Consider the following 22,321-nt stretch of genomic DNA (forward strand, 5'->3'; position numbering starts at 1 on the left):
AGGAACATTCCCATTGTAGAACCTGTGCACTGGCTATTTCTTCTGCTAGGAACAGTCTTTCTCCAGATACCATTATGTTCTCGTGTTTGAATATCATTTCAATGAGGCTGACTTACACTCTTTAACAATTTTACCCGCCACTGCCTGATGCTCATCTGTACTGGAACTTGCATTCCTCTTAGTGCTGTTCTATCTAAAAGAAATTTCCATTGCACTTCTCATCTTCTAAGACACTGTTTAAGTTTATGTATTTATCATCATCGTCATTGTCATCATCATTATCACCATTGTTATTAATGGGCTAGTCTCCCCAGACTCAAATGTAAACTCCAGGAGAGCAAGAATCTTTTCCTATTTTGTTTCCTGGTATATCTCAAGAGCCTAGAAAAATTCCTGGCATAGAGGCACCTGGGTGGCTCAGTCAGTTGAGTTTGACTCTTGATTTTGGCTTGGGTCATGATCTCATGGTCGTGGGATCCAGCCCCATGTCAGGCTCCATGCTGAGCATGGAGCCTACTTGGGATTCTCTCTCTCTCTCATAAAAAAAGAAAGAAAAAGAAAAAAAGAAAAAAGAAAAATTCCTGGCACAGAGTAGGCACTCCATAAATACTTGTTAATGAATTGAATAAAAGGTAGGATAGACAGAAATTGAAAACCAATTTGTTGGTAAAGGAAAAAATAGTGTGTAGTACAACTTTATGGCTATTGATTTGGGTCATGGGAAGGAAAAATGCCCCACTAATCAATACAGAAAAAAATATATATAATTTTCAACTTGTTTTATTTTGTATTTTTAAAAAAATTTACATCCAAATTAGCATATAGTGCAACAATGATTTCAGGAGTAGATTCCTTAGTGCCCCTTACCCATTTAGCTCATCCCTCCCTCCCACAACCCCTCCAGTAACCCTCAGTTTGTTCTCCATATCTATGAGTCTCTTCTGTTTTGTCCCCCTCCCTGTTTTTATATTATTTTTGTTTCCCTTCCCTTATGTTCATCTGTTTTGTCTCTTAAAGTCCTCATATGAGTGAAGTCATATGATTTTTGTCTTTCTCTGACTAATTTCACTTAGCATAACACCCTCCAGTTCCATCCATGTAGTTGCAAATGGCGAGATTTCATTCTTTTTGATTGCTGAGTAATACTCCATTGCATATATATACCACATCTTCTTTATCCATCATCCATCGATGGACATTTGGGCTCTTTCCATACTTCGGCTATTGTTGATAGTGCTGCTATAAACTAGTACAAAGCACGTGAGGGTGCACGTGTCCCTTCGAAACAGCACACCTGTATCCTGTGGATAAATGCCTAGTAGTGCAATTGCTGGGTCATAGGGTAGTTCTATTTTTAGTTTTTTGAGGAATCTCCATACTATTTCCCAGAGTGACTGCACCAGCTTGCATTCCCACAGAAAACTATGTTTCTAAAGGAAGGTATTTGTTGGATATACCAGTGAAAATGTCCAATAAACTGTTGAACATGTAGCTCTGCAACTCGGGGTAAAGGCCTGGGGTGAAGAGAGAAATTAGGAAGCTTCTACTTATAATTGTAGGCATGAGAAGAATGAGAAAAATAAGGTCTCTTGCAGTTTCGAATATATTTGTTTATCATATCTGCATCCTAAGATGAAGAAGCCTGAGTGGCATGGAGCTCTGGAGGGCTGGGGGTGGCTGGGGATGGAGAAGAGCTCACGAATGAATGTGATAGGGTGCCAGAAGCACGTTTTACCTACTTCACAATCTGGCATAGAGCTAAAGCATTTATGGTTGAGGAAGGTGAAGGATTAGAGGATGCAACCAGGCAGCTCCTTGTCATTTAAAGTGAGACAACCAAAGGATGATGGGGCAGAGCTTCTAATGTCCTACCTAAAAATGAATCAAATCAAATCAGTTTTAACGTACATGCAGGGTTGTTTTGTTTTGTTTTGTTTACTACAACTGGGCTGGAATTGGGGCAGGGTAGGGGTCAGAAATGGGGCGTGGAGGGAGGATCATGGCCTAGCTCTTACTTTTCTAAACTCTAATAGTCGAATACTCAGTGGTATTTCTTCAGTCTTTTAGACCATCACCTTGTCCCTTCTTTGGAGAATAATTTTGTCATTGAAGCTTTCACTTTGGCAAGAATCCGATTCATCAAGGAAGACAGAACTCCGTGTTTGCCTGCTTCAAGGCAGAGTTAAAGTCTACTTTGGCAAGCCTTACAAGGAAAAGAGAGAAAAGAAAATAAGAGCCATAAATCATCGGAGGCCAGAATACAGGATTAAAGATACTCAATCCATTTCAGAGAGGACTTTTGCTAACATGTTCACCTAATGACCCTGTATTCTCCCATCAGCCTTTAGATCCTCCCACTCCGTGTGAGCTACGGGAGTGACATCTTATGTTAGAGGCAGCTACGGGGAACGATGAGATTCTGCAAGACTGGCATAAGGCTTACTTCTTAGTGACACTTCTAAGGGTCGTTGTTCTTAGGCAGGGTCCATTTTGAGAATTTCATGTTCGTGTTTATGTAACAGTACATCTTCAGAAATAATAAGCAGTTGTAACTCAACCCCTGTTGGTCTGTGGTAAACAGAGGAGAATGGCAGGGTTCCCATTTTGTAACTAATCTGCTCCCCTTCACATGACTAATTTAAGTTGTGCATTCACAAACTCTTGGTGAGAATCAGATTTTAAGGGAACATATACTTCGTGAAATTGGGCAATTTTTAAAAGCCCAGGCCTCCAGATTTGTGTTCTGTACACTTGAACTTTAATGAACTTTTCTTCCTTTTCAGATAGGCTAAGAACACCTCTACACTCATCATGAGTCACCTAGGTAATTATTACCTGTTGATTTTATAATAAAATGCTACTTATCAAATCTATCATGTCACTCTTTACATTATTAAGAAAAAACAATTTATATGGGCCAAATTACACCTGGAGACTGAGGAGAAAAAAAAATTGTTATGATTTGTTTTTAAATTTAACGACATTCTGTGTCAAGAAATCCTGCAAGGAACCTTCAGATAGTACAAGGAGCTTTACTTCTCACGTACAGAAGGCCGTCCTGCCGTAACTCTGGTTATCAGTATCCACTTGGAAATGAGGTAATTTGAACAAGGAATCAACACTTTGGAGCCTCCCCTAAGCCTTCATGTTATAGCTTGAATTCAGTTAAAGGCAGTCCTCAAAGGATCGCCTGTCAGTTCATTGTTTTCAATTAGAATGTATTTACCCTGAGAGAAGAAAGAAGGAAACTGGCATTTATTTAGCCAGGCTTTCCTGCTATAGTGTGTTTCCAGTGTAATGATGCATGTACCCAAGAACCTAGTATACTGTGAATAAATATTTGTTGAATGAATAAATAAGTAATTAGCCAATGACAAAGTGTTCTCTTTGATTCCAGGGACAAGGGGAGCCTTTCAAGCGCAGTCATCTATTGTTTCCTGGAGCTGAGGTAATATTAATAGAGGAAGTGCTCATGGACCTTCCATTGGTGGCTTCTGTGCCTCAGAATTAGCACTAGAAAAGTGCCCTCAATTTTCCTGCATGCTGAAGTGAACTAATCCTCGTTGAGCCGGGAATAGAAGGTCGAGGGTCATAACTGTCATCTTTCTGGGACACTCAACTTCCTGTGGGGGTCCCTGGGCCACACCCAGACATACTCAACAACTTCACAGGGGAGGACTCTCGGGTTCCTCCTCTCCCTCCTCTAAACGCTCACTAATCATTTGGAAGTTTGATTTGGGAGTTGTGCTTTAAAGCATCTGGCTTAGTTTTGAAATACAGCAATCACTGTTTCAGATTCCCCCACCCCCACCCCTCCGCCCCCCACACACACCCCGTCTCTCTCTCTCTCTCTTTTTTTTTTTTTTTGCAGCATATGTGATGAGAACAGCCTTGGTCAGAACCATGCAAGCAGCCGAATAGTCTTTGTGTCGCAGGAATGGGACGCTTGGATTTTAGTCACCTTCTTTACTTGTATAAGCCACAGAAACAAAAGCTAAACCTGGTGTGTAGCCGTGGTTCAGTTCACCCATGATAGGCCCTGAGAAGTCAGCCTTGGTTTCAGATATGTGTAAGTAAGCCGTGGTGATTTGAAGTTGGGGAGAATGAGATGTGGTTGATGACATTTCCTGAGGATCTGTTGAGTAAGCGGTAGACTCATGTTTCTAAGGAGCATTCGGTTACTTCAGGTCAAAGAGATTTGCATGAGAAATTTGTGCACCTGGAAATATAAATTGCACGCTTAATAATTGCATGTGCAGTAAGGGAAGTTTTATTAAGGCCTCGAGGAAGATTGGACTCACTGGCCATACAGTGAGTGAGAAGAAAACACGGGTCTAGTTGAAAGGGATTACAATCTGGGTTTAGAGCAGGTGGGTGCTAGGATTCGGAACATTCTGACGATGAGACCAGGAGGTCGAGCTGGGAAGGGCGTCTGGGCTAAATGAGCAGCAGCAGAAATCCAGTGCTTTTCCTTTTTATGTGAAACACTCAAGTTTTGTGGGGAAGATTAAGCCTGAGAAATCTAAGAACGGTTTGACTAGTTACACTCTGGAAATCTGGCAAGAGGAAAGGTGAGTGATTAAGGTGGTTTCGGTCTAGCCCATAGTGCTCAGCTCTCTTTGGCACTGCTTGGTTTGGCAAAATTGTTAACACCCTTCTGGAGAGAAGCTTGGGGCTGAGAGATTAAGGGCATTACAGGTCAAAGGTTGACTGTGTTAATGTATTTATTTAGGAAACCATACAAAAGCCCTTATTAACCTTGGCTTTTGGAGACCGGGGTTGTCAATCCTTCACTTTCGTGATCCCATTTTCACCTAAAAATGTTTTTGAGCAGCCCAGTATCAAAACAGAATCTATGTACCTCAGGTAGAAACATGTTGAACTGCGTGGTACCTGGAATAAATACTACGTACACTGGCGGCTTCGTTGGTTAGCTACCTATCACATGAGCTATTCTTTCGTTCCTATAAATTTAGTTACTATTTCAGGAGAGAAGGTAAGTTATTTTTCAAAAATAAGGTGGAAGGAGTGTTCTCTATTATTAAAAAAAAAAAATTCCTCTTTCAAAATGAAGCTTTCAGATTTCTAATCGTTTAGGGGAGCACTGTCTACCTGAAAAAAAAATACGAAGTGTCTTTTAGTCTCAGGGGGGTTTAGCAACAAACCATTATTGTTTGCAGGCTGATTGTTCTGAGAAGGCGAGCTGCCTTAATGACAGCTTAGGCAGTAACAATCCATGATATAGTACTTACTTGGATGTAGCAACAACTGTGCTCTAAGCCAAGAAGAAGGAGGAAAAAAGTCAGTATCTTGTGCGTGAGAAGCTTGTAGATACCCTGAGGTGACTTCATATAATTCTAAAATAGCAGGTAGCTTCTTGCATAGCTAATCAAGGCATCAGTGCCTGGAGCAAGTGGAGGTGGCTGACAGTGTACTTTGGTTTCAGATGCATTCAGCTCTTTTTGAGTGATATGAGCTTAATTCATATTCTGGTTTCTATACTAAAAGTTTATGTGTTCTGATTTGGCAAATATCCTCCCCCACAACCTGACAGAGCGTGCTTTGATAAAGCTGCCGATCTTAACGTCTTACTTGCATTTGTTCATTTGTTCATTATATGCGGTGAGAAACTTCGTACAGCTGAATAAAGGGAAGAGGGTTTTTTTTTTTTGTTTTGTTTTTTGGGTTTTTTTTTTTAAGCATTGAGTTATACCCCACCCTCCACTTCCATTCATTGCTCAGCAAAGGACAAAGGCGGCTCACCTGAAAAACTTGAAATACACCCTGTAGGTAAGTGGAAAGAGCTCACAGAGAAAGGAGTCATCCTGACTTTGTAAAGTAGGTAGGTCATTTCTGGAGAGAGCAGCACCTTCATGAAAGTGAAGGTCACAGAGTGACATGCTTAGATAGTTTTAATTGCCAGCGTCTTGAGGTCTTCCAAAGAAAGTGTAACATCAGTGGATGGCTTTGGTTTCTCATTATGTCCATCCAAGCTCTGGGCTGTGGTTTTGGTTCTATAAATCCCTCTGGTTTAAGATGTAAAGGAAACGACTTCTCGTAGGGACCATTGGCCACTTGCTAGGCAATCACTGTCGCGAGGCAGATCTGCCTTATAAAACAGAGGGCTCAGGCTCAGTGCTCAGGAAGCTACAAGTGGAAACTCCACATTCAAAGAGCCCATAATTTTACTCTAATAGATATTTAGCAGCTTAAATGAAATAACAAGGAATACATTCACTCAGGCGCCATCCAGGAGGATTTGCTGGGTATTTTACATTCCACTCTTTGAAAGGAAAAACATAATTTTTTATACTTTCCCATGATATATGAATATTTTGGTATGCAAAGAGATAATACATAGCATACCTTTAAGGCTAAATCAAGTTCTGTTTGGCCAAAGGGATTTACTGCTATCAGTATAATGCAGGCCAGTCAATCAAGTTGAATTTTTCCTCCAAATCAGTGCATTAGCGTTCAACCAGGCAGCCTCTTGCTTTTTTGGTCTGGTTTGTTCACATGCTGCTCAATTTTCAGGATCAACGAATACAAATGCTGTAACTTACAACTCCATGCCTGTTTCTCCTTACTCCCCAGGACCTAGCTCTCGGGGGTAGTTTGTGGTTTCAGTCATTTTTCCTTTTATCTTTTTTTTTTATTTAAAAAAAAAGTTTTCTTTATTTTGAGAGAGAGAGAGCGTGCACATGAGTGGGGGAGGGGCAGAGAGAGAGGGAGAGAGAGAATCCCAAACAGGATCTGCATTGTCAGCACAGAGCCTGACTTGGGGCTCCATCTCAGGAACCGTGAGATCAGGACCTGAGCCAAAATCAGGAGTGGGATGCTTACCCAACTGAGCCACCCAAGAGCCCCTGTGATTTTTTTCTGTTAGCCACTCAGAACTCCATGGGTCTAAGCAGAGTTTATCATCCTGCCCTCCTTCCAGTCTCATACACCTTCAAGTCACAGCCCTGATTCTTCTTTTGATTCCCCTCTGACATCTGTTCAGTGCCCTCCCTCCACGGTGCTTGCCCTCCTGTAGTCCCTCTGTGTCTCTAGGCTAGAGTCCTGTCACATCGACAGGACTGAGTGTGATGGTTACTATGGCAAAGCACTCAGGCTCTGCAGTTAGAACAGACCTTTGCACTTAGTGTACCACTTCTGTTACTACCCAGCTGAAATGTGGGGGAAATAATAGGACTTCCTCTTAAATAGGAGCAGGCTAGTAAAATACTTGGCATGTTGCTTGGATAGTTAGTGCTCCATAAATGTTGGTCATTATGAGTGTCCGCTGGTCTTCCTCACCTCGCTACCTCCTCTTGTCACCATCAGCAGAGTTGTCTTCCTTCTACTTGGAATCAATCGAGTTGCGGCCCTTCTCAGAAATCCTGGGTCACGGCTAGTCCTGTTGGCTCAGGTTTGCACACATTCGGAGCCATCCCTCCATAACTACTTCATGCTCAAGTCGTCCTCTTTGCGCCCTTCCAGCCCTCTGGGACAAAGAGCACAGCCCATTCCACTCTTGCACCTCGGTGCCTTTGCTCCTGCTCCACCTGGCATGCTGCTCTCTGTCTCTGCCACTTGTTACTATTCTCCTCATCCCTTGAGGTCCTGTTCAAGTGACATCTCTCCCCCCCAGGAAACCTTTTTATATAAATATGTTTGAAGTCTTTTTTGGCCATCTGGTGAGAATTGATTACTCTTTTGGTCACGGTCTCATGTCACTTTGCTCGTACCTCTGGTGAGACTTGCCCAGTTGCATTTTGTAATAGAGTTAGTTGCGGATATCCGTCTCCTTCACGGGATTCTGAACAACTTCAGGGCAGGCATTGTAGCATTAAAAAATCTCGCTATCTACACAGTGCTTTGGTCATAATATATGATCAATAAATGTTTTAGAATTGAATTAAAATTAGATATTATGCGGATAGCATCTAAATATCTGTAAGTGGACTGGACCCGCTGGGCACATTTACTATAAAACTTAGTAGGTATGTGTGACTCTGGTGATATGAGTGGGCCCTCCAATGTCTTTGATAGTCAGCAGCAGGGGGACTCCTCACTCACCCCAGAGCCTTGATGAGATAGCAGATAGAATGTGAGCTGGTGGGCAGGAGTCATCTTTCACATGGCTCGCAATGGAGAGGTAAGAGGATAGGGGTTTCCTCCCTTGCTAAGAGGGTAGAGAGAGGGAGAGCTACTCTTGCTCAGTACATAGTCCTAAAATGTGATTCTGGGTCACTCCATGGTGAGAGCTGGACAGGGAGAGTTGGGATTTACCCCTGGATGACAGGAGGTTGACATTTCCTAAAAAGCCTGATTCCAGCATAGAGGACACCCTTTGTCATTGGATAAAATGTTCACTAGCGTGCAGGTGGGAAAGGTGCCCAGAATGTGTTGAAACCTCTTTTCCCTTCTTTTCTGGTGACAGGGAGGTAGCTGGGACATGGCTGCCCACCTCAGGGCTGCAGTTCCTGACAAGCTTGGCAGCTAGGTTTTAGGCAAAGAAATGTGCTTAAAATTTATGTGTGCAACTTCTCACTCATTTCCTGAGGGAAAGTCTCTGGCACTGGGTCTCTACTTTTTCTTCTCTTCCTACTGGCAGGGATGGAAGTCATTGAACTGACCTTGGAAGCCATTTGTTGAAGATGGCAGAGCTGTGTCAGCTTGGCTCACTGAACGCCTGGGCGAAACAGAGTCTCCTGTTGCAGTGAGAACAGTATCAGCCGCTACATTGCGTTTATTATAGTGGCTGTCGGTTCCCCCATACAGGGTCTTTTCTTTTCCCAAAGCTGTCCCCAAATATTTGTTGAACACTGACTATGTGTTAGGCCCCCACTATGTGCGAGAATAAAAACAAGAATGAATGATTCTCAGTCTCTGTCTTTAAGGAGTTTATAGCTAGGTCCAACAGATAAGACACCTTGTGATAAAAAACTATACAGGCATGCTCTCGCCAGACCATGGTCAACCTATAACCCGAAGGTTATAGGAAGAAAGAGAGGTTCCTTTCAACTATAGTGAGCTAGAGAGTCCCATGAAGGAGCTGGGTTAGAAAGGTGGAGAGATGCAAGGAAGACATTCCGGACGGGCAAGTGCAGTGTGTATTTTGAGATTGGGGGAGGTGATAGTGAGCTCACAAGTTTGGACAGACTAAAACAATTTGTTTTGGACCAGGGAGTAGCAGTAGTTACCTCTGGACAAGTTGTTGGGATGTGACTGGGGCAACGTCTTGAATACCAGAGCGCCTTGGGAGTTGGTTTCTCCCGGCAGCCAGTGAGGAGCTGTCTAAGGCAACATCATTGCATACCACTGTGAATCTTCCAGTTTGCATGTAGTAACCCAAGCAACATTTTGTTTGTTCACAGATTTGTTGTCCTGGCACCTCGTAGGAAGCTGTGAGAAATTTACTTCAGTCTCTAAAGTACAGTTTTCTACAAATAGCTGGTTTGTGTACCGGGGGCCTACGGCCATTCCACAGAGCCAGCTTCAGAGGAACAAACACATGGATGGTTGTGTCAATGGCTCAACCCTTTCCTTTTAACTCCACCTTTAAAACAAACTTCCTGTCATCTCCCTAGGAAGATTTTCTACATTTTCTACACCAGTGACTTCTTACTGCACCTGTCTTTGTGTAATTACTTCTTTTAAAAAAACACAAGTAAACTTTGCATGTTTAATCTCATTCTTTTTACCTCACTAACTGGCATTTTATTGATTTACCTGTTCAAGAAGTCATGTTCAGACTCAGCACCTCTGCAGTTACTCTTGTTTGTTTTTATTTGTTAACCACCTAGCAACATAGTCTTTACGGGAGCCCTCCTTAACAATTGGTATCCTACACACATGTCTCCAGTATTGTGTTGATTTTTCCAGCCATACACACATGTTTTTTCCTTTTGAACCAGTAGCAGGAATCTCAAAACTTGAGAAAGTCAAGCTCAGAGAAAGTTGACTTCTAGGTGGTTTTCCTTGTCTTATCTCCAAAGAGTTAGATGTCTGTGGTCTTGAAATGGCAAAAGTTTAGATGAAGGAGAGTTTGACTGCAGCTGGCAAAATTTGAGTCATAACTTTCAACTTGGGCGGGCTAGCATTAACTTCAGCGTGTTCCCTAAACATGTGAGGGTAGAAGGCCAAGATGCCGGAACAGTATTCTGTGACCCTTTGTCCAAGAGTGACCTTTCTTGAATTATTGAATCAGATGTGGGAGAAGATGGTGTGAAAATAAGAAGGCTTCTCAGATGTTGAATTTTAGAAGACATTATTCTTGCCAATATGATGGAAAATGTTGTATAATTCATTTTAACATTGTAGAAAATCAGGAATGGAAGCTCCTTTTGGGCCATGGGAAAAAAAAAAACTCTCAACTTATAAATGTTGATGTCTCAGTAACTGTTTAACTTATGGAATATTCTGTGGGTCTAATCAACAGAATTGTGATCAACAGTGTGGTGATTTAGCTTCGTTTTTATCACATTCTGGAAAGTTGTGTTTAAACAGGTCATGATATCTTATTCTTTAACTACTATCTCTGTGTTTCCCCTTCTTACAAGAGCAGGGCTGTCATTTAGAGAAGTGAGCCCACGTTGGTGCTAGAATCACAAGGATGCTTTTGCTGCAATATGGATTTGGAGTGTACAGTGTAACCATTTATTTATCTCCATCCACATATGAATTAGCTTGTTTTCCTATCCCTCCCTGGCAGTTGCTGTTTCTTCTTTTAGTTTTTGCTTTTTGTTCTCCCTACACATTATTTTTCTTAGTTTCTAAATACCATTGTTTTCGTTTTTAAAGTTTATGGTTGGGGATGGGGGACAATGGGGAATGATTGTTAACGGGTATAGGATTTATTTGGGGGGATAATGAAAATGTTCTAAAATTGATTATGGTAATGGGTAGATGACTCTGAATACACACAAAGAAAATAATTGAATTGTATGCTGTAAACATGTGTATTTCTTGAGCACCGTGTAGAACCAGATTCTCTGTGGGCCCTAGGATCTGTGGTGAATAAAATGAGTAAGTTCCCTGTCCTCAAGGGATTGATAGTCAAGTGATGGAAATAAATGTTAAATAATTAAAAAATTATTTTGTATAGTAATAAATGCTCAAGAGAATATTTAAAGGTGAAAATATTATAGAGAGTTTATTTTAACTTAAGATAGAATCTTCAGGAGAGTTCTCTCTGAGAAGGTAGCATTTCAGGTGATCCTAAATGATAGAAGAGCAGCCAGACATGTGCATACTTGGGGCAAGAGCACTCCAGGCAAAGGGAATATACAGGGTCAAGTTCCAGGGTGGCTGGGTATACCAGGGGGCGCATGATGCAGGTGTTGTAAGGGGAAAAGCCCTTTATTTTTGTTGTAATTACAATGGACAGTCATTGGGAGATCATAAGTAGGGGCATGTTAGAGTTTGATTTCCATCTTCAAAAGACTTCAGAGACCAGTCAGAAGGCTGTGATAGTGTTCCAGCTGTACTTGTGTTGTAGTGACATTGGGGAGATGTAACACGTGGTTGATTTTGGAGGCACAGCCCAGTGTATGTGTCTTTTATATTTCCTAGCATAATGTGGCATATACAATGGATGCTTTGTTGAATGGATGAATGTTTGGAGAGGGCCGTAGGGAGAGAAATATCTAAGTAACAATGGAAGGCCAATGATACATCAAACTTTGGTGCCATGAAATACTGACTTTTGAATTTATCAGTAGTTGTTGACTTCTTGATGGATGCTACTGTGGATTGTAGTCCAAACTTGTAATATCAGCGGCGATAATGCCAGACTAATTCCTTGCATTTCACTGTTCATCACAATGCAATGCGGAAAAAGAGGATTTAATTTGAGGTGAAAGATATTGTGTAATGGAGAAGTAAGGGTAGCTTTACTTTTAAGGTAATCTCTTTTCTATACCTTGATATCTTCCCATTATTGCCTCCACTTGTCCTGGTGATATTTGTTAAGTTATCAACACCTTTAAAAAAAAAAACCCAAAATCTAGAAATTAGAGGGTCAATATCTTTGTAGTGATGTTCATTTGGGAGCAGAAATGGAAATCATGAGATATGGAACCTACTCTCTGCAGGATCCATCTCATTATCCAAGATATAAGGACACCATAGGAGTCGCTGAGAATTGGTTTCCATATTTAGATTTCTGGTTTGTTAGACATTAACTGCATCACAATAGGTCTACGCTCTGTTTCTGGGAAGCAGCTGGCATGGAAGGGAAAGAACATATTCTCTGAATATCAGTTTATATCCTGGTTCTCTTGCTTACTGCATGAGCTTGGGCAAAACACTTCATTTCTGGGTTTGGTGTGCTAAGCTGCGATATGGTGGCAGTAATCCACTGCTTTCAGAAAATAACTGCCTTTCAGTATAATTTATACAGGATATCACCTATTTAAAGTAATTCAAAACATGGTCTCTTTACTTCCTTTCCCTTTTCTTTCCTGAGGAAGTAGTTGTCAGGTGTAATTTTATTGCTTATCAATATTATACTTGTTGTATGAACATAGAGGGGCTGTAGTCCTGTGGAAAAGTCTCACCATGGTGCTAAATTGGGTGCAGAGTTCTGGCTCCCCTTTAGGACATGCATGGATAACCAGCATAGCCAAGGATTAAATGAGTGGATGGTTTTCTGTGATTATGCCAGAATCTCAACCAATGATAAAGATATACGACCTGGCAGAAGTAAAAGTAAAGGTTATAAGTACATTTGGATGAAGGCTACCGAGACTGGAAAAGGATTGACCTTCCATTCAGATGAGAGCTTTTGACTTGGTTGCACTTTGCTTCCTCTCCAAACTGGCACTTTATTTTCAGCCCTCAAATAAAGAGCAACCATTTGATTTTGTAATGTAAAAACTATTATTGCCCTTAGGAAAAGGATTACTGAACTTTCTGTACCTAGTGTTTATGCCTTTAATAAGCACAGTGTTTCCAAGAGAATTGAATGCCTTTTTGTACTGTGATGTTTTTCTACCACTACATCTGAGTTTTGTACCTTAATGTCTGGGAAAGTTGTTTTTATAAATTCACAGAAACCTGACAAACAGTAGGAATTTGTTCTCTGTCCTGTAGAGATGGGCAAATCCCTAAAGAGCTTGTTGATCTCATGCTAGCTACTTTGCTGTGAGCCTTTCTTTTCTAAGGGAAAGATTTATACAGGGGAATAAGGTTCATGGGAAATAGCAGACTCAGGTAACTGCAGTGTTAACAGGCAGCACCACATATCGTGGGTTCATCCACTTACCTATGGAAACTCTTACAGGCTCTAACATTTGTGCTTTACAGGTTGCATATAGTATTGCATTTTGATTCCAACTATGGCATCATAAAGGGCAATGACATACAAAGACCTGCTACTCTCCTAAATATTAAAAGCCAAAGCACGAAGAGGAAGAGTTTAAGTGTGGGGCAATGAAGCTGGAGAGAAAAGCAAGAGTCAGATGGCAAAGTGTTTTGTGTGCCAACTTCAAGACTTTAAACTTCATTCTAAGAAACTTCAGGAAGGTAAGGCAAAATCATGGGAGGTTTGCATGTCAGGACGTGAGGTTTTCAGTCATATATTTTAGATATGTCTTTCTTGGGGCTCTACGGAGGTTTGATTTGAATGGCGAAGGCTGGAATCAGGGAGACCAGGTGGGTAGTTGTGGAGAAATTCAAGTAAACAAAGAGGAAGTCTAGAAGTGAGTAAAGATAGAGAGGATAGAGAAATTGGGACAGAGTTGAGTGAGTGAATGAATGAGTGAGGAAAGAGTGGTAATGAAATAAAGGCAGTTGGAAGATATGACTAATTCACTCTTTTGGTTAGACAATTTCTTAACCAATCAATAGATTAAACTGTGTTGAAAGAAAGATTTTTGTAGTTGGTGTCGGCAAGATGGAGTAGGAGATACCAGCCTTCATCCCCCCTCCCTCCCTGCCCCCTAAAGAACAACATTAGGCAGCTATCCACAAAAGAAAATAGCCTTGGGAGGGCTCAAGAGTCCAACCAAGGACTTAGAGCAACACGATGGAGCCAAAACAAAAAAGGAAAAGAAAAAGAAAAAAGGATAATAACCGCACAGAAAGGATCACTGAGAGATGAGCTTAGCTGAGATATCCGGAGGTGGCTAGGGACCAAGAAGATGGGGTAATCAATATCAGTTGCACAGCACGTACCATAATGGCCCCGGTGGCCTGCTCTGCAGAGGACTCTGGGCAGCCCCGCAACTGAGCCCCCACAGCAGCCAGACTCCCCACAGCTTTCACAGAGGAGAACCTGGTGGTATTTGTCGGCACAGACCCCAGTGGCCTGCTCTTCAAAGGACACTGGCAGTTTTTGGCGCTGAGGTAACCAGCAACCGCCACAGTTGAAAATTCCCCAGAGAAGGAGTTGCTGTGGTATGTTCTCTAAAACGAGCCGCTCTTTTACCACTCTGGGACCTGGGCTGCACCTCAAAACCCTGTGCACACGTTGGATCCTGGAGCCACAGCTGCTGCACAGGCACCCCCGTTTCACGACTCCAGCTCTGTGGCTGCTGTTTGTGCACACGCACTCCAAACAGTGGCTCAATGTCAGGCATCAGAGTTACCCCTGCCGGAGGCCAGCCAGTGCTCCAGAGCCTGGAGTTGCTGTCACTTCATGTGCACTTGCACTCCAAACCCCAGCTCTGTGGCTGCTCTGTGGATACCCACGCATCAGTTACCAGTGCCACCACCACAGCTATGGTGTCAGTGAGCCAGACCCAGCCCCTACAGGGATTCCCTGAGGCCCTGACATTCACTGTAGGAGAAAAAGAGATCATTGGTCTCCAGCAGCTTTCATAACCAAAGACCCCAACCGCCCTAGCTCCTTCTGTGGACACCCACAGTTTTAACATTGAGGACCTTCGCAGTCATTGCCAACACTGACATTAGCTGACAGATCTGCACAGAGGCTACACCACTGGGCCTTTCCCAGAGTGGGAACTGCTACAAACAACCCAGCCAGCATCCTCACACTTACCTGCAGGTGAAGGTCTTTACTTACCAAAAGCAATTCATAAAGTTGGAAAGAGGCAACTACTCAAACACATGTACAAACATCATCAAGAAACATGAAAAATCAAGGAAACAAGACATGACCAAATGAACACAATAACTTTTCAGTAACTGACCTCAAAGGAATGAAACCTACAGCTTCCTGGATAAGGAATTCAAAATCATTGTTTGAAGGAAGTTCAACGAGCTGCAAAAGAACACAGATATTTGACACCAAAAGCAAAGGCAACAGAAGCAAAAATAAACAAGTGGGACTATATCAAAGTGAAAAGCTTCTTCACAGAAGAAGAAATAGTCAACAGAAATGAAGAGGGAACCTATGGAATGGGAGAAAATATTTGCAAACTATTAGATAAGGGGTTGGTATCCAACATATATAAGGAACTCCCACAATTCAATAGCTAAAAATCAAATAGTCTGATTTCAAAATGACCCGAGTAGACAATTTTCCGAAAAAGACATATATAATGACCAACAGATACATGAAAAGATATTCAACATCAATAATCGTTAGTAAATGTGAATTCAAACCACAATGAGGTATCACCACATACCTGTTAGAATGGCTATTATTAAAAAAACAAGAGATAAGTGTTGGCAAGGATATGGAAACAAGGGAACCCTAGTGCACTGGTGGGAATGTAAATTGGTACATCCACTGTGGAAAATAGTACAGAGGTTCCTCAAAAAATTAAAAATAGAGCCACTATATGATCTAGCAATCCCACTTTTGGGTATATACCCAGCGGAATGATATCTATCTTAAAGAGATATCTGCACTCCCAGGTTCATCACAGCATTATTCACAATAGCCAAGACATGGAAATAACTTAAGTGTCCATTGATGGATGAATGGACAAAGAAAATGTAGTATAAAATGGACTATTTTCTAGCTATAAAAAAGGAAAAAGACCTGCCATTTGGAAATCCATGTTATCATGGATGAACCCGAAGGGCATTATACTAAATGAAATTAGCCAGACATTGAAGGACAAATACCGCATGGTATCACTTATACGTGGAATGCAAAAAGAAAAAAAAAATCGAACTCATAGAGTAGAATGGTGGTTGCCCATGGCTGAGGGGTGTGTGTGTGTGTGGGGGGGGAGTGGGGTGGGAATGGGGATTTGTTTGTAAAGGGTACAGTCTTTCAGTTATGAGTAGGTTTTGAAGATCTAATGTACAGCATGGTGACTGTAGTTAACAATACTGTATTATATACTTGAAATTTGCCGAGAAAGCAGGTTTTCAGCATTTTCGGTGCACACACAAACACACACAAAGGTAACTACATGAGATGATGGATGTGTTAATTAGCTTGATCGTGATAATCACTTCACAATTTATATGTTTACCAAATCATCATGTTGTATGCTTTAAATAAACACAATTGTATTTGTCAATTATACCAATAAAGCTGGAAAAAAGAGAAATATTTTCAGGTAATATTTACTGGGGGTGTTCGGTTTAGTTGACTATAACCCCTGGACACAGCTTCTTTTTCAGTTACCTTCAAGACACTGCTTTATCATCATTCAGAATTTCTTTGTAGTTGATTCCCCCTCTGAAATAACAAATTTTATTGAAACCAATCAAAGGAAAATGAAAAGAGATAAAATACTGCATATTTATTTTACTTCTCTGTCTACTGTGATTTCTTTTCACCCCAATAAGTTTTTAATGCTTGTAACAGACTTCATTTCTTCTTACTTTCACATTAGGGAAAAAGGGAGATCTAAATTGAAAGATACAATAATAGTAGTACATTTTTTAGATTATAAAATTTAGAGGATAGCAAATCAGATCTGGTATGCTTGGTGTGGAATTAACATATTATTTGGATGTTTTCCACCTTGTGCCTTCCATAGGAAATATTTAAAGTTTCAAATTTATACTCTCTTGAGCCACAAGATTACAAATGAAAGAGTCATATCATCTGTGAAGACCAGATTGCTGGAGAAAATAGGGGAGATGCTGGTCAAAGGGTACAAAGGTTGAGTTATAAGGAATGAATAAGTTCTTGATATCTAGCAGTCAGCATGGTGGCTATAGTGAATAATACTGTATTGTATACTCAAAATTTGCCGAGAGAGTTGATCGTGATTGTTCTCCCCCCCACATACAAAGATGTAACTATGTGAGTTGATAACTAGATATGTTAATTAGCTTGCTTGTGGTAATTATTTCACAATTATTTGCATATCAAAACATCACATTGTATACCTTAAATGTATACAATTTTTATTTGCCTAGTAAACCTCAATAAAGCTGAAAAAAATAAAGAAATATAAACATCATCAAAAGCTAAACTATTTACCATAAATGAGGTGCATAAATGCCTGTCAATAACTCACAAAATAACAGTAAATTTTAAAAAAAGAAAGAACATACATTGCGATGCATATAGTAGGCATTAAGCAAAATTGTATCATCACCCATGTAAGAAACATATGCTGTGAGCAAATTATTGAGTTGGGGTCAAAAAAGTTGAGAAGTGAGTCCAAAAACATATAAGAAACGGTTCTTTCCTTCTAATGTAGTTGATGAGACATATATATCAATATACATTATCTGACAGACTAGAGTGGGATAGCAATACAAGCCAACATTGCAAGACACCAAGCAACTTATGGTTGAAAACCAAAGGGATGATGGTAACAGTAAATGTCCAAGAGGGAAAGAAAGTTATGTGGGTCCAAGCGGTTTAGGATGGGTTCCATAGAGTTGGTATAGATGGAGAGGAAGGGAATACAAAGAGACGTGACAGTTTGTTTTTGTGGAAAGGGGAAATAGAGACTTGCAGTCCAAAAAGTAGGTTGGTGTCCAAGGGTAAAGACAATCTATCTTAGCTATTAAGAGCCACTTCTGAGTCTTGGGTTTGAATCCTAGAACAGTTCTCACCAATTTTCTTTGGGCAAGAAAGCATCTTGCTAATCGTCAGTTTCCTCCTTTATAAGATGTGGCTAATAATGGTTATTCCTTAGAGGTGTGTGTGTGTGTGTGTGTGTGCACATGTACTGACATAATGCATAGATTGCTTGGTAAAGTGCTATTTAGTGAATGGCAAATGAAGGAATGTGAACCATGTGTGTCCATAGGTAACCAGGGATGGGTTTTGATGTGTTCAGTGACATCATGAAAGCTGCCATAAAAAAGCATGTTAGGATAATAATGTAAAAAAATGACTGCAGTAAAAAAGGACTGGGGAGGGGGATGGAGTTACAGGCAAGGACAGTGCTTAGGAAGCTATTACATTAAATCTATCATGAGCAATTAAATATCCAAATTATAATGGCAATAACAGGGATTGAAAACAACAGCAAGAGAGGGTTAGATTTAAAAGCTTTTGCGCAGAAGAAAAATAGGACTTCATGTCTGATTGAAAATGGATTAAGGGACTAAAGGTAAGGGGAAATTTACATAGAGACTTCTGAAAGTTTATGATTCTCTGACTCAGGAAATGGTGATCTTTTTAATAGAAAAGTATGAGGGGGCAGCCAGTTTTCAGAGGGGAAAGGTGGGGCTTGGTTTTTGATACATTGTTTCCCAGTTAGGATGTAAAATAAAATTGCTGAGGTACAGTTAAAGAGGCTCAGAGGGCAGGGCTACCGCTGGGAGAATCTAGAGGAGCAAGAAAGGAATCTGCAAAGAAGGCAGGTGAAAAACCAGCAGGGGTAGAAGGAGAATCCAAGGGATGTAGTAAAAATACACCATAGAGGAGGGAGATGCAGCCTGGTGTGCTGCATCATAGAGGAGGGAGATGCAGCAGGTGACACCACAAAGGTGCCTACCAGATGGACTGAGACTGTAGTTATCAATACAGATGCCATCCCTAACTTTTCAATAGGCTGTTTCAGAAACAGTATGGGTTGGGAGTCCAAGGTGAGGTGAGATCAAGGCAGAAAGGGTAGAAGGCGACAGGTGAGAAGTTTGGCCATCAAAAGAAGCAAACTGTAGGCAGCAGGAAAGCAGATAGGCTTTCAAGATGCTTTTGGAAGGTAGAAGAGACAGAACAATTCGATGGGGGAACTTAAACATGAGGAAGAGGGGATCATCTCAGAGAGATGATAGAATGGGAAAAAGGCAAGGAACTGGGATATCCCTACTTATTAGATAAGAAGAAAGGAAAAACTGGTGGGTATAGAAATAGGTATTTTGAACTGGGACTTGCATTGGCCTTGGAGAAAAATGAAATTTGAAAAAGAAACTGGGAATTGTCTCCAAATTGAAACTGAAAAAACAGGAGGCCACACAAGGAAAATGAGGGAAGTTCTAAGAAAGAATCATGGTATTTTGGCCATCTTTAGAGTAGTAAAAGAACAACAAACATCACGTCCAATACTGTAGGGTGAGCAAAGGCCTGGCCAACTATATTAACCCGCCATAAGTCATGAAGATGTCGGCACCTCATCAAAGAATTTTCAGATAAATTAACAAGTACAATGGCAAATTCAAGGTAAAATGGTACTAGGGAACAAGGTTGCTTTCAGTGATGGACTGTCCTACATTGTGAAGGCAGGGAAACTTGGCATTTCCTGATCGGGTGGAGCTGTTAGAGATTAGGAAGAAACAAAGAGAGAAACAAAGCCTAGTAGAGTACAACAGCTCAGAGTGTTTCAATGTCAGTCAACAATCAGTGGCATTGCCCAGAAAGAACATTGAAACAGTGGAAGTGATCCAGAGAGTAAGAAATTGTTATTTTCAAACCAACCAATTAGAAAGTGACATGACAGTCTATAAATAGGCAATATGTCAGCATTGTATCATCAAACATCCTAGGTTGACAACTCAACCAAGCAAACAAAATGTTAGGGTGGGACTGGCCATCGTGAAGAGAATCTGCTGGTCAAGCCAAAATAAATACGATTACATGTGACATTTCAGAATGGCAAGGCTTCAAAAGAATAGCAGATGAAATAACCCTTACTAATAATGAATGAGAAGAGAAAAATACCCTGGGATGATGAAGAAAGACAAATAAAAGAGAAGGCAGAATTTAGATCAATAGTGGCTTAAGAGCAAGGACTGCATTTCAAGAAAGCTGTCATTGACTCATTCTTTGTGCCTGGAAGTCCAAGTCTGTAACTGGCAATAGGAGATGTTTCTTCTGCCTTAAATGGCAGTGGGGTCCTATGCAATCATTTCCCATTTACAAAGGAATACAGCTGAAATGATGATGATTAAGGTCACGGCTAGCTTTGAAGTTCTGTGATACTTGATGTTGAGGCACACATTTTCGTGAAAGAACCTGGACACGGTTGGATATCAGAGGAACATTGCTATAGGAATCAGAAGAATCAGAAAGCTTGGATTCCAGTCTCAGATCTGTGTGATTGCGTGTCTTATGACACGTCATTTGATTTCTCAGTATCTCAAGTGCCTTGTGTAAAATAACAAAGAGAGGCTAAGTGCTCACTGAGATCTTTATTACATTTTAAAAATCTGTGTTTCTACAAGAGTAGGGAACCACACTATTGACTGCCTAAATAATAAGGTTGTTCTTTGCCAAATAACATTAGGCTTAGAAACAACTATTTGTGGGTGACAGAGCCTTTCTAGAAAATTAAGACTTCCTATGGAGAAGGGATCTGATGCTAATGCAAAAGCACAGAGATAGCACTAAAGCCATTGGACTGAATAAGGTGACTTCTGGAGTGAGTGTAGATAGAAGGGTCTTCTGAAGATTGAGCCCAGCTTTACAACTTCAAGGTGGGGGAGATCTAGCAAAGGAGATGGGGACCAGTCTGTGAGGGTATAGGAGAACTAAGAACAAATAAAGTCTAGGTGGCCAAGGAGAGAAAGCATGTTATGGAGGAGGCAATGTCGTCAAGTGCTATTGATCAGAGGAAGATGGCGGTTGAGAACTGTCCATTGGACTTGGTGATGTGGGGTCATTAGTGACACTGATAAGAGCAGTTTCATGGAATGGTGGGGAATGAAGGCCTGACTGAAGTAAGTCGAAAGAAGAACAAGAGAGAAGAAAATAGAGCTAACAAGCACAGAACCCTTTCAGTGTGTTTTGCAGGAAAGGGAAGCAACCATTGAAAAAAAGATACAAAGTCAGGAAGTTTTGTTTTGTTGTTCAATGAGAGTTATTCAGTGAGAATGATGCAGTAGAGTAGTAAATTGATGATACAGGAGCCAATAGATAACAACAACAGAAAAAATAACTAAGCAAAGTCATTTCAGATTGTGGTAAGTACTGTGGATATAAATAGGATATGTTAGCCAGGGAAGCATTGGGATCTCACTTTAAATAAAGTGGTTAAAGAAAGCCTTTTTAAGATGTTTGAGATGAGATCTGAAGATTTTTCTAGTTGCTGTTGAGGGGGAGGCGGGGAAAGAGAGAGAGAGATTGAGAGAGGGAGAGAGATTGAAAGAGAGGGAGAGATTGAAGGAGAGATCGATTGCAGAGGGAATATAAAGTACAGATGACCCACTTCAGCTTGGAATATGTGCAGTGTAGGGAAGGGGGTCAGTATGGCTGAAGAAAAGGGAAAAACAGAAGTGATGCTGAAGAGTGGGCAAGTCCCAGATCTTGTCATTGTTTGTCGATCATGATGGGTTTAGATTTTATTGTAAGCACAAAGAGAGGTCCCTGGAAGATTTTGAACACAAGCATATTTTAATATGATCATTAATAACATTGTTAATAACAATTATATCATCTTGCATTTTTAAAATACTTTATAAGTGCTGAATCTCTTAAGTGGAAGCTCATGGAGCTCACGTCATTTGCTTGAAGGCTTAGCACAGACTTGGGTGCTGAGCTCAGTGGGATGCAGAGCAAAGAAACCCAGTTCTACCACTTGCAAAGCCAGTGATTTTTTTCCATCACTCTGCAGTCCACCATTTTCAGCTTTTGCCCATACTCCCCACACTCAAATCTGTGGCCCTGTCAATACCGCCTCTCGACTGAAACTTCCTATTGTTTTTCCCTTGCTCTTTTCTTTGATTTTTGAACACATCAGGATTAACCCCAGGCATAGAAGATATACTTGAAGAAGCTTGTTCTTAATGACAACATTATTTTTATTGGTAAACTAAAATATTTGATATTTCAAGCAGAGTAGATTAAGACTTATGTCAGATATATAGGACAGGATTAATAGGGGACAATAGTTTTGATTAAAATCAGTACACTGTGATTGAAACATCCGAATCATATTTTTAAAGTCTGTAGCATAGTTCTTCACTTGAATGTATTAAATTCTTAGGTTAGTTTGCCAGGCATTTTGATCATTATTTTTTGGCATAATTCAATGAGCAAAAGGACCCTCTTCAATCTTTGAAACAG

General features: G+C 40.8%; 1 long non-coding RNA gene across 4 annotated transcripts in view; it reads left to right on the forward strand.

Moving 5' to 3' along the window:
- The window catches only part of LOC113601052 (uncharacterized), a 40,907-nt gene that overhangs the window by 14,369 nt on the left and 4,217 nt on the right, over positions 1-22,321 (forward strand). For 2 of the 4 annotated variants that reach the window (XR_008295945.1, XR_008295944.1), the window contains 5 exons: positions 2,784-2,824; positions 2,996-3,098; positions 3,398-3,448; positions 3,872-4,003; positions 8,600-9,679. This is a non-coding gene — a long non-coding RNA (uncharacterized LOC113601052). Of the gene's footprint in view, positions 1-2,783; positions 2,825-2,995; positions 3,099-3,397; positions 3,449-3,871; positions 4,004-8,599; positions 9,680-22,321 lie in introns of those variants that run through there. The other 2 variants (XR_008295947.1, XR_008295946.1) reach the window with 2 other exon arrangements.

The sequence above is a fragment of the Acinonyx jubatus genome, chromosome A1 (assembly GCF_027475565.1).
Source record: "Acinonyx jubatus isolate Ajub_Pintada_27869175 chromosome A1, VMU_Ajub_asm_v1.0, whole genome shotgun sequence".
NCBI lineage: Eukaryota > Metazoa > Chordata > Mammalia > Carnivora > Felidae > Acinonyx > Acinonyx jubatus.